This window comes from Amblyomma americanum, chromosome 6, assembly GCF_052857255.1.
Source record: "Amblyomma americanum isolate KBUSLIRL-KWMA chromosome 6, ASM5285725v1, whole genome shotgun sequence".
Classification (NCBI taxonomy): Eukaryota; Metazoa; Arthropoda; class Arachnida; order Ixodida; family Ixodidae; genus Amblyomma; species Amblyomma americanum.
In genome coordinates, this window is record NC_135502.1 from 88,079,117 (window position 1) to 88,088,743 (window position 9,627).

At 52.0% G+C, this 9,627-nt stretch overlaps 1 non-coding gene across 1 annotated transcript; it reads left to right on the forward strand.

Moving 5' to 3' along the window:
• The first annotated feature begins 7,818 nt into the window (after positions 1 to 7,818).
• Positions 7,819 to 8,010, forward strand: LOC144095706 (U2 spliceosomal RNA). The gene has a single exon (XR_013306748.1). It is a non-coding gene; the product is annotated as a U2 spliceosomal RNA (small nuclear RNA).
• The last annotated feature ends 1,617 nt before the right edge of the window (positions 8,011 to 9,627 follow it).

Consider the following 9,627-nt stretch of genomic DNA (forward strand, 5'->3'; position numbering starts at 1 on the left):
TGGGAGTGTTTTTACTAAGCCGGAGTGCACAGGCACCGAACGAAAGCACACCTCCCCCGTGAACCCGTGATGTGACTTCGTCTCCGCAAGCACGCCTTTGGCTATCTCCACTGCCGCTACACCGCTGCCGTAGAGGAAATATTCCTTTGGCCCTGACTATGAGGCACACTCACAAAATTTTAAGAGAGAGAACAGGTTAGGGGCGTGTTTCTAAGCTTGAGTGCGCAAAGCACGGAATCCGCTGCGCACGTCGCGGGTTCGCGTCGCCTGCCGCCTTCGCTTGCATGGAGGTTGCCCACAAGCGACAGAGCGAACGCCAGCCGTCGCCGCCGCCATCGCCTTCGCGTTCGCGTGAGTTTTCGCGTACATGGAGTCCAGGCTTTAGACATGCGAGTAAAACTACAGAGTCGCACCAAGAATTTGCTTATCAGATTAAAGCTAACCCGAAAGAACGGCTGAACAGCGCAGGTGCATATATGAACATCACGACAAAGTGCACTTGCCTGGAGCAATTCTATCGAGGAATTTCGGAGGAGACTATAGACTCTGGGTGCAGGACAGAATGACTCAACTAAATCTGGACAAAGCAGCCGGACTGGCTCAAGGAATTTACGCTCGAAAGCGGCAAAACAGGAAATGAGCGACAGACCGGACTTTGGTTCCCGCAAGCCCGAAGGAAGGAGGTTTCCTCCTTCTCATAAAAACTTGGAAATTGAAGCTCCGCATGTACGGGAGAGATTAATGGAGGGCCAAGATGAGCCTTCCAAATCAGCAGAATTGTGGCGACAACGCACGCGCATTTGAGGCGCGAAAGGCTGCCATTTCTTTTAACTGCGCCATTTAGCTAGAAACTGCAAAAAGAAAGTAGTTTTCGCGAGCATTCAGGACTATATGACGACAACCTGCGGCTTTTGCAGCCGTACATGCAGCAGCTGTTAGTAAACGGCAAGAAAAGCGGAGTTCTCAGAGATTTTGCTTTTCTCCGGAACACTCGACCGGGGAATGTGCGTGCATCCGGCAGGTGGCAGAAGAGCAGAATGTCTGCCTGCCACTTGCGAAGGCAGTCATCGAAAGCCCTTTGGGAAAATTGTGCACTGAGGCGGCAGTTTCCGCTACCCTGCCTTTATGACCATTTTCCATATCTGTTTTCTAACAAATCCGAGCAGATGCTGAAGGAAAGAGGGCAGTCGTTCTCCAATAACATAGCGTGCATGGCGTTAACTCGTTCGAGGGCGCGCGAACTGTCAGGAAAGCTGAACTGCGCACCGCCAGTGGCATCATCAGTAGACGCAACAGCAGAACCAAGGACTATTTCGACAGGCGTTCAGCCTCACGCTTCAGATGCCGAGGGTCAGGTTAGCACACAGAAGAAGCTGCCGTACAGCTGAAGAAAACCCGGACGTAGGCTCTGTGCTGACTCCTGCATCCGACAGTTGGAAGCAGCTCGCTCAAAAGTGACGCTTTACTGAACACTCTGCTACAGAGTGTCAAACAAGGCTGCTCCAGAAAGAACATTTCGTTCTGTGAAAAAGAAGGTGTAATGTACCGCCGGTATACAGTGACACTAAAGGACGAGTGTGCGACCAATTGTCGGTCCCACAGAAGTTTCGTAAGCAGTTTCTCGACGTAGCAATGTTTGGTCAGGCCACGAAAGCGAGGTTAGTACAGGAGTATATTACTGGCCCGTTTGCTGGAAGGAAATCGAGGAGTTCGTTCGCACGTGTCAAAGGATTGGAAAGTCCACTGACAAGTGGAAGGCGCCCATGAAATTGGTCTCCATAATTACTGAGACATTCCGTCGGCTCGTTATTGACACTGTAGGGCCGCTGCCTGGGTCGGAGTCGGGTTGCCGCTACGTTTTGACCGCGCTAAGCGTCTCCACAAAATTCCCGGAAGCAATCCCCTTGAAAGAGTCGAGTACAGCCAGGGCCGGTCTCGATGGGAGCGCGCGCGTCAAGACCGGCCCTGGTACAGCCTGCGTTGTTGATGCTCTACTGGCGATATTTTCGCGTGCCGGTATCCCGTCAAAAATTCAAAGCGACAACGGAAGCGTGTTCACTAGCTGTCTCGCGACGACATTCCTTGAACGATGCGGAATTAAGGTCGTGCACAGCTCTGTTCACCACCAGCAGTCGAAACCGGCTGGGCAAATGCACTCCGTCTTGAAGCGCATTTTAAGGGCTCTTTGTTTCGAGCAAAAGCAGACTCGGAAGGTTGCATTCCCGCGGCAATGTTTGCCCTGAGGTCGGCTCCTCACGACAGCACAGGTTTCAGTCCGGCCGAGCTTTAAGGGGTCTGTGCAACTTTACCTGGCGCCAGTCGGTATTGTGTTCGCGAGGAATGCCGCATTTGTGGAGTCACCCGATGGGGACTCGGCGGCGGCTGTATTGTGATCAGCGCGTCGCCAACAAAGGGACCCGTCCCGTCCTGGCCTCCCCTTTGTGCGGCGGACGTCCTTTTTTACTCCGCGCCGTCACGGGCATAACCCGTCTTGAAGAAGCCTAACCAGATACAGCTGTCGACATTCTGGGTAGGATGGAGTGACCATGAATCGCAATCTTCCTGCAAAGGGATCGTATACGACTCGCGGTGTCATTAGAACCGGTCGCCCGCTCGTCGTCTCCCTGAGGCGGCCTCCTCTTTGAAGGTCTCCCCCTCCCCTTCGGTGGCTGGCGGCGGCGGGGCGCCGCACCGAAAAGGAGCGCCCTTGGGGTCAAGAGCCCCTGACAGCGACGGTCAAGCGCTTTGACCCTCGCGTTGTTCGGTCCCCTCGTCAGAACGGCGCCAAACGCGATGCGACCTTTTATACCTTCAGAAAGGGCAGTGCAGTATAAACGGGCTGAAATATTCAGGACAGTGTCGAACCGCATCATAACACACGTTTAATGCAATAGTGTGCCCATGTATCGATGATAATTCAGTCGTACACATTTTGCCTCTCATTCTGGAGAGTGGAGATATAGAAGTTGAATCCAACAAAGTGGTTGCCAACCGGTGAAGAGGAGGGTTAAATAAGTTCCCGAAACCATGCACTGTGCACATGGTGCTAGTTTCGACGCTTGTTGTTGAAAATCTCGCAACGGGCGAAAATGCAAAGTCGTTCCTCGCGTCCGTGAACCAACTCCATTCCGAAGCAGAGCCTGCAAAAACAAATGCTGCCACCGTCTGAAAGAGGAAGTAACGAGCGTTAGCTGTTTGGTAGCGCAATCTGTCGTCCATGCGGTGTATTACCACGCGATTAGGCTACTTTTCCATACCTCACGGCGATCGGGCGCCTACCGCCTTCAGGTCGGATATATTTGACCAATTTGGAGGGCCATATTTCCTTACCTCAAGGCGGTAGGTGCCCGGTCGCCGCGAGGTATGAAATTGTGAGCTGCCGAGTGCTCACGTCACGGCCGCCATGTTTAGCGTAACCATAACTAAATGTTAACCTAATTAGGCGATATTGGTGTCTAACATGTTCTACTCATCGAGCCCGTTACGGATGTCATTAATTAGATCATGACATCATCAATTAATTATAAGTTTAGATTAGATTACATTTAGGGGGCTTTAACGTCCCAAAGCGACTCGGGCTATGAGGGACACCGCATTGAAGGGCTCCGGAAATTTCGACCACCTGACGTTCTTTAACGTGCACTGACATCGCACAGTACACGGGCCTCTAGAATTTCGCCTCCATCGAAATTCGACCGCCGCGGCCGCGATCGAACCCGCGTCTTTCGGGCCGGCAGCCGAGCGCCATAACCACTCAGCCACCGCGGCGGCTTTGATTAATTATAAGCAATTAAATTTAAGCTTAACCATAACAATATTAACTTCAGTTAATATTGGTTTCCGACGTGTTGTACTTATCTAGAGGATTCCAAATATCTAATTTATTTTAATGATGACCTCATTATTCACCGAGTTGTAAGCGATTAAACAAAGTCCCGTGACTATTTAATTATGACGTCAATCACCAATTCGGTATACCATTGACGTCACTAATCAATCACCAATTGGGTTGCTATATCGATTTACTATAGTGGTCGCCACCTTGAATTCCTCGGACTCTGGAAATTTCACGCCGAGAGAGGTGCATGTTAGCGGAACCCAAGAAATCGAGAAACGTGATGAATAAAACCTGACGCTCTTAAAATGCACTCCGGTTTTCATTCGAACAACGTGAACGCGTGGCGATCGAAAGGAGCGACCATTTCCAAGAAGGCCAGAGCGGTTGAAAGCACAAAACGCCGCCTTGAAAACTGGAATAGGCTCAATTGACAGGTGGTGGTGACGACGCGGCGGGACAGACTCAGCCGTCCCGTCGTCCCAAAGCTGGCTAGGTGTAAGGTCCGCTGTTGTGATTGGGGATCCCACCACTGCCACCAATGTTGCGACTTTGAGGTGGTCCCGTAGCGCTCGCCACCCGTTTTGTGACAGAGCGTTGCCAGCTCTCAAGTCGGTAGCGAAGACTCCGAGTCAGGCGTCGGTGAGAATAACAAAAGGGATTTTATACATTATGTACAGAGCATTATACGGGACGAGATCGGCACGGGGGCCGAGAGCTAACAGCAAACGCGACTGTTCTCGCACAGCGACGTCCGGCGAGACTCCAACGCGTCACACATCTCGCACCACTCGTGAGCGGCATTCGGCTCTCGGTGGGTCGGTCTCTCTAGAACGGGCTCGGTAGAAGGCGGCAGCGTTGGGGCTTATATAGCCCCGAGGAACGGTTGTCACTCAAAGGGACCAATAAAAAGCCCGCACTTGACAGCCGTCCGAGAGGACCTTGCCAGACAAACAGAGGAGGCGTGCTCGCACAAGCTCTTACCGATCCTGCTAACTGTTTCAGCTTGGACAGTTTTACGTGTACACATGCATGCCTTTGCTGGCGATTTAGAAACACAAGTGGAAGAGCCGCTTCCATTTATACGCGCCGCAGTGCACACTGGGAGGATTCCTGGCAAATATCGCGAAACACGTGCTCGTTGAAAGGAACTTAGAAAGCGCTGTTACATAAAAGAGTGCCTCGCTTGCAACATGCCCTCAGCAGTTGATTTAGGCCCTCTAGTGAAATAATTGAAAAAAGTAACATCTTCTTATTCTATTTAGTGTCCGCATTTGTGTAGGTGTGATAACGATGTTGGGAAAAACGACGACTCCGCGAAGTGCTGCCCCCCATGTCACTGTTTCCGATAGGCATTCCTGTTTTCGATCCGTAAACACAAATTAGAATGCTCAATAACGAGAGGATGTTTGCGCTCAGCACTGGTTTTATGCCCCGACAAACGCTATCCAAAACATGCATCGGAGCCCAGCAGCGCTGAGAGGGCTTGTACGATGTATGCTCATGCTTTCCGCCTTTTCCCTACAGGATCCCTTACAGAAAACAGAATTAACGTGCACCGCGCACATAGTCCAAACAAACGGCGGCGCGGTAGCTGCGCTGTCTTTTCACTCACTCGTTTGCTCCCAGTCGGCTAGAGCGCGGAGCACACGAGCCGGCACGCCTTTCGTCTTTTCCGAGGCCTCCGCCAGGCCCCTCGAATCCTCATCGATGCAAGCGCCTTCTGAAAGGGCCCGCCAACTAACACTCTGTCTCTGACGAATGGCCAAAGCTGGCCTCGGCGTCGCGATCGCATGCAGTTACTTGCCGGCCCCTAGTTTTCCCTCAGTAGTACTTTTCTTTGTGTGTGTCTTCAGTTAGTCAGCTACGTGCACTGGAGGGGGCAAGAAGGACAAAAGGGTAAGAGAGGCGTGGGTGGGGTGAGGGAGCAATTGCGCAACTGTTTGTTCTCTTTCCCCTCTCTACCCAAAACGCAGCGGATTTGCGCGGTCGTCTGACTCGTCTCCACAGGCGCCCACTAGGCTCGTGTGTGTGTGTGTGTGTGTGTGTGTGTGTGTGTGGGGGGGGGGGGGGGGGGAGGAAGAAAGAGATGGAAAGAGGACACTTGTTGCCGGCAGGTGGCGGCAGCGCATTAAGCCGAGCGCTTCCATTCGTCTGTAGGATGGGGGCTCTGGCTGGCTGGGGGGAAATGGGACTCCGCGCTGTTCGGCTCAGACGTGCCTCGCCGTGTACTGCCTGTCTGTGGCACTGTGGTTAATCTCCCCTGTCGCTTTCGCGAGGTGATGGTGATGTGGTCACCGCTGTTAGCCGTGTTTGAGGTGCCTCAAAGACGCGCTAGTCGACGTTTGAGCCGTACGCCGTGTTGCCGGCTGCCAACGTCGGCGCAGAACTCAATCGACGTCCGCCATGCTCGACTGGTTGCTTCAAGTTGCGTCGCCGTCGCAGCAGCTCTTTGAAGAACCTTCGGCGGAGCCGAACGTAGAGCTGCATTGCATCCAGCACCATATTTTGGAGCTGTCGGAGCCATGTCGGGTGAGCGTGCTGTCATGTATTTCACTTGGTTTGTCACTGTCGAGCTCGCAGCGCAGGGAAGGCAGCACGGCCGCTGCTGCCTGCGCATTAAATGGCATATATGCATCGCTTCTGCTATAGTTTAGCGAAATGTCATGATGCACGACGCGTGTTACGTGTCCATTTTGATAGTACGCTATACTTTGACATCGTGATTTCAGTATATTTCTTCGGGGAAGATGGCCGACCGCGCCATGCACGGAGTGACATGTCACATGACAGCCTCTTGTTTTTCTCTTGCTCACGCATTCGTTGTGCTCTTTGCGTTTCAGTGAACGTTTGTGAAGATGTGTCGTTTGGTTTTAAAGCAGGGAGCTCGTGGTTGCAGTTTCAGGCGGTTCACGTTTCGCTCCTGCACGTCTTTCGACGTTTTATTTTCCGCGGACGGGGCGATTCGCGGTATCGTGGCGCCATCTGTGGGCCAAGCGGCCAACTCGCATATCCACTGACTGGCGACTCGGTTCCCTTGGCGACCTAGATTTTAATTTAAAATCGCTAGTTCGGTGATCCTTGCATTTTCATTTCTTTGCTTCAGCAAGGCTGATGCGTCTGGTACCGCGGCATAGTTAAATAGTACAGGATATGTGCGTTGGGCAGCACGGTGCATCCGTCCGCCGCGGATCTACGGATCAGCTGCGCTGAGCGAATGTAAAATGACTAGCAAGCATTCATTGAATAAAGAGCCAATCACACTACCCACAACAAGATTCTGGCTCTAGATTGTCGTTGTGTTATGCTCGGGATGGTAGGGCATAAATCCAAAGTGACGAGCTGCGCCCAAATGGATGGTATATGGCTCCTTGCCCACCGTGATTGATTCCATGCGTCCGCTTGAAGATCGTAGATGCGAGTTTGCCTATGAGTTTTCCCTTTGCCAGTCAGTTCACTAAATTTGTTCAGTAAACCGGATACGCGCTTGGGAGTGCTAGGAAGCTCACATTTACAGGCCTATTAGCGTTGGAACTCGGGTACGTGGACGGCGACGTGTTTACACATGGGCGCTGCCATACTGGATGCGGTTTCGCTTGTCGTTATTTTAATTGTTGATATGAGTTTGAGATGCTGTTTTTGTAGGTTGAGGCATATATTACAAGCTAAATTATTTTGTTAGAGGAGATAATACACCATTTTCGTGTTTCCCTAGTGCAATTTTTCTGGACGACTTCGCGACCGCTGAGGCAGCGTTGTGCTCGGGTCCTGAGGGTTCTTAATCGAATTTTGAATTTGTTAGGCTTTAATTAGCTGCTTTCAAGTAGCGCAAACGTGCCCGACCGACCGCAGTGCGCCGCCGGAGCGATCGCCTCGGAGGAGTGGCGGAAATCGTGGCGCTCGCCGCCGTGAGCTCACCTGGCTAATGGGGCGGGTCTGGTGATGGACCAGGATGACTTTGATCACTGATTAATGCTCTAGTTATCGCTTCTCGGCCTTTTGGCTAAGATCAAAGTGTAGTATCTGTTCTTATCAGCTTAATATCTGATACGGGTCCTATTTGGACCCAAGATATTAAACTTATTTTTGGAATGCGGCGGAGTGCTTGAAGCTTGCTTCACCTCCGCCACGGGTTGGCCCGGTATTGCACTGCCTCCGGGATCGGCCCACTCACCCCTACGGGGGTGAGACCTTTTCAAAATCCAAAATCAGACCTGAAACATTACAATTATATACCTGCAGATGCGTCAATCATGCGCCTCCGCGAAACCTAAACCAGTGCTCGATGCGGCGCGAAACCGAAACCAGTGCTCTCGACAGGGTAGCTATGCAGCAGCTGACTGGGTTCACATCAATGGCGAGTTTTTTTTCTTTTAGAAACAGGTGAGGTTGCTTGTCTGCTGCACTTCGCGATTATTTTCGAACACAGCAAATCTAGGGATGTGCAGGCGAAAATTTGCTGAGTGTATTGGATGCACGGCCCGGTATTGCACTGCCTCCGGGGTCGGCCCACTCGCCCCCACGGGGGTGAGACCTTTTCAAAATCAGATTTATAAACCTTTTACATGATATTCACTGTATATTGGACGCCGCGTCACGAGCACAGCTGTGGGTGGGCATTCCATTCGCCTACTTGCTTGCCGCTGCGAGTCAGTCGGTCATCCTTTCTTGAAGCCCTCTTTAGCTGGCAATTTGTTTGTGCTCCTAGTTGCATTCTGATCTGCTGGGTTTCGTTACTCATCATGGAAAAGTAGCACAAACCTTGTGAGGGAGATCCAAAGAGCAATGATGTTGCTATGTTGGGGCACTTACAAATGCCAGTTTTTTTTTTTCTCTCTGTAGGTGAAGCCAACACCTGGTTGGGGCTCATTGAATGGCTGCTCCCAGTCAGCTAGGCCTTCTGCAGCCACTGCAGTTGAGGAGGAAATGCAGGGCCGGCTAGATGGATAAATGGTGAGAGCATTACCTTTGTGTGGTGGCGGTGGTGCCACCAAGCCCAGTATTGTTTCCCCTTACAAAATTGTCCTGTGTATTTTGTACTGTCTTGGAATTAATCTGACTCCTAGCATTCTGTTATGCCGTGCTCCTGCTTTTCAGTCTCCCGTCCATCTGCCTTGGCAGCCCCACCCTGCGAATGGCTACTTAAACAGGCGGGGAAAAAAAAAAAAAATCCCTGGAGGCACAAATGAGGCAGCTCGGGGAATCACCACGGTGTCATGCAGGACCTAGACACGGCAACCAACAACTGGTGCGCAATACCACACTACACAGCACTATAACCACACCAGCAAGATCGTGAATCGGCTTGGCTCGACTTCACTTGCGATGTGAAAAGTGGAGTGCGGTGCTGTGCAGTGCGACGCTGTGGAGTGACGCGCAGTGGAGTGACACGCAGTGGAGTGCGACGCTGTGGTGTGCGACGCTCTGGAGTGTGACCCTGCGGTGTGCAACGCTGTGGAGTGAGACGCCGCGGAGTGCGACGACGCTGTGGTGTGCGACGCTCTGGAGTGTGACCCTGTGGTGTGCAACGCTGTGGAGTGACACGCAGTGGAGTGAGACGCCGCGGTGTTGTGCGACCCTGTGTTGTGCGACGCTGTGGTGTGCGACGCTGTGGTGTGCGACGCTGTGGTGTGCGACGCTGTGGAGTGTGACCCTGTGCAGTGCGACGCTGTGCAGTGCGACGCTGTGGAGTGCAACAAGCAATGCTGTGACGTGAAATGAAAAGTGCTTGGCAACTAAAATTAATAATTTTTTAAAACTATTTAGTTTCTATCCTGTGGCACCTTGAGTAC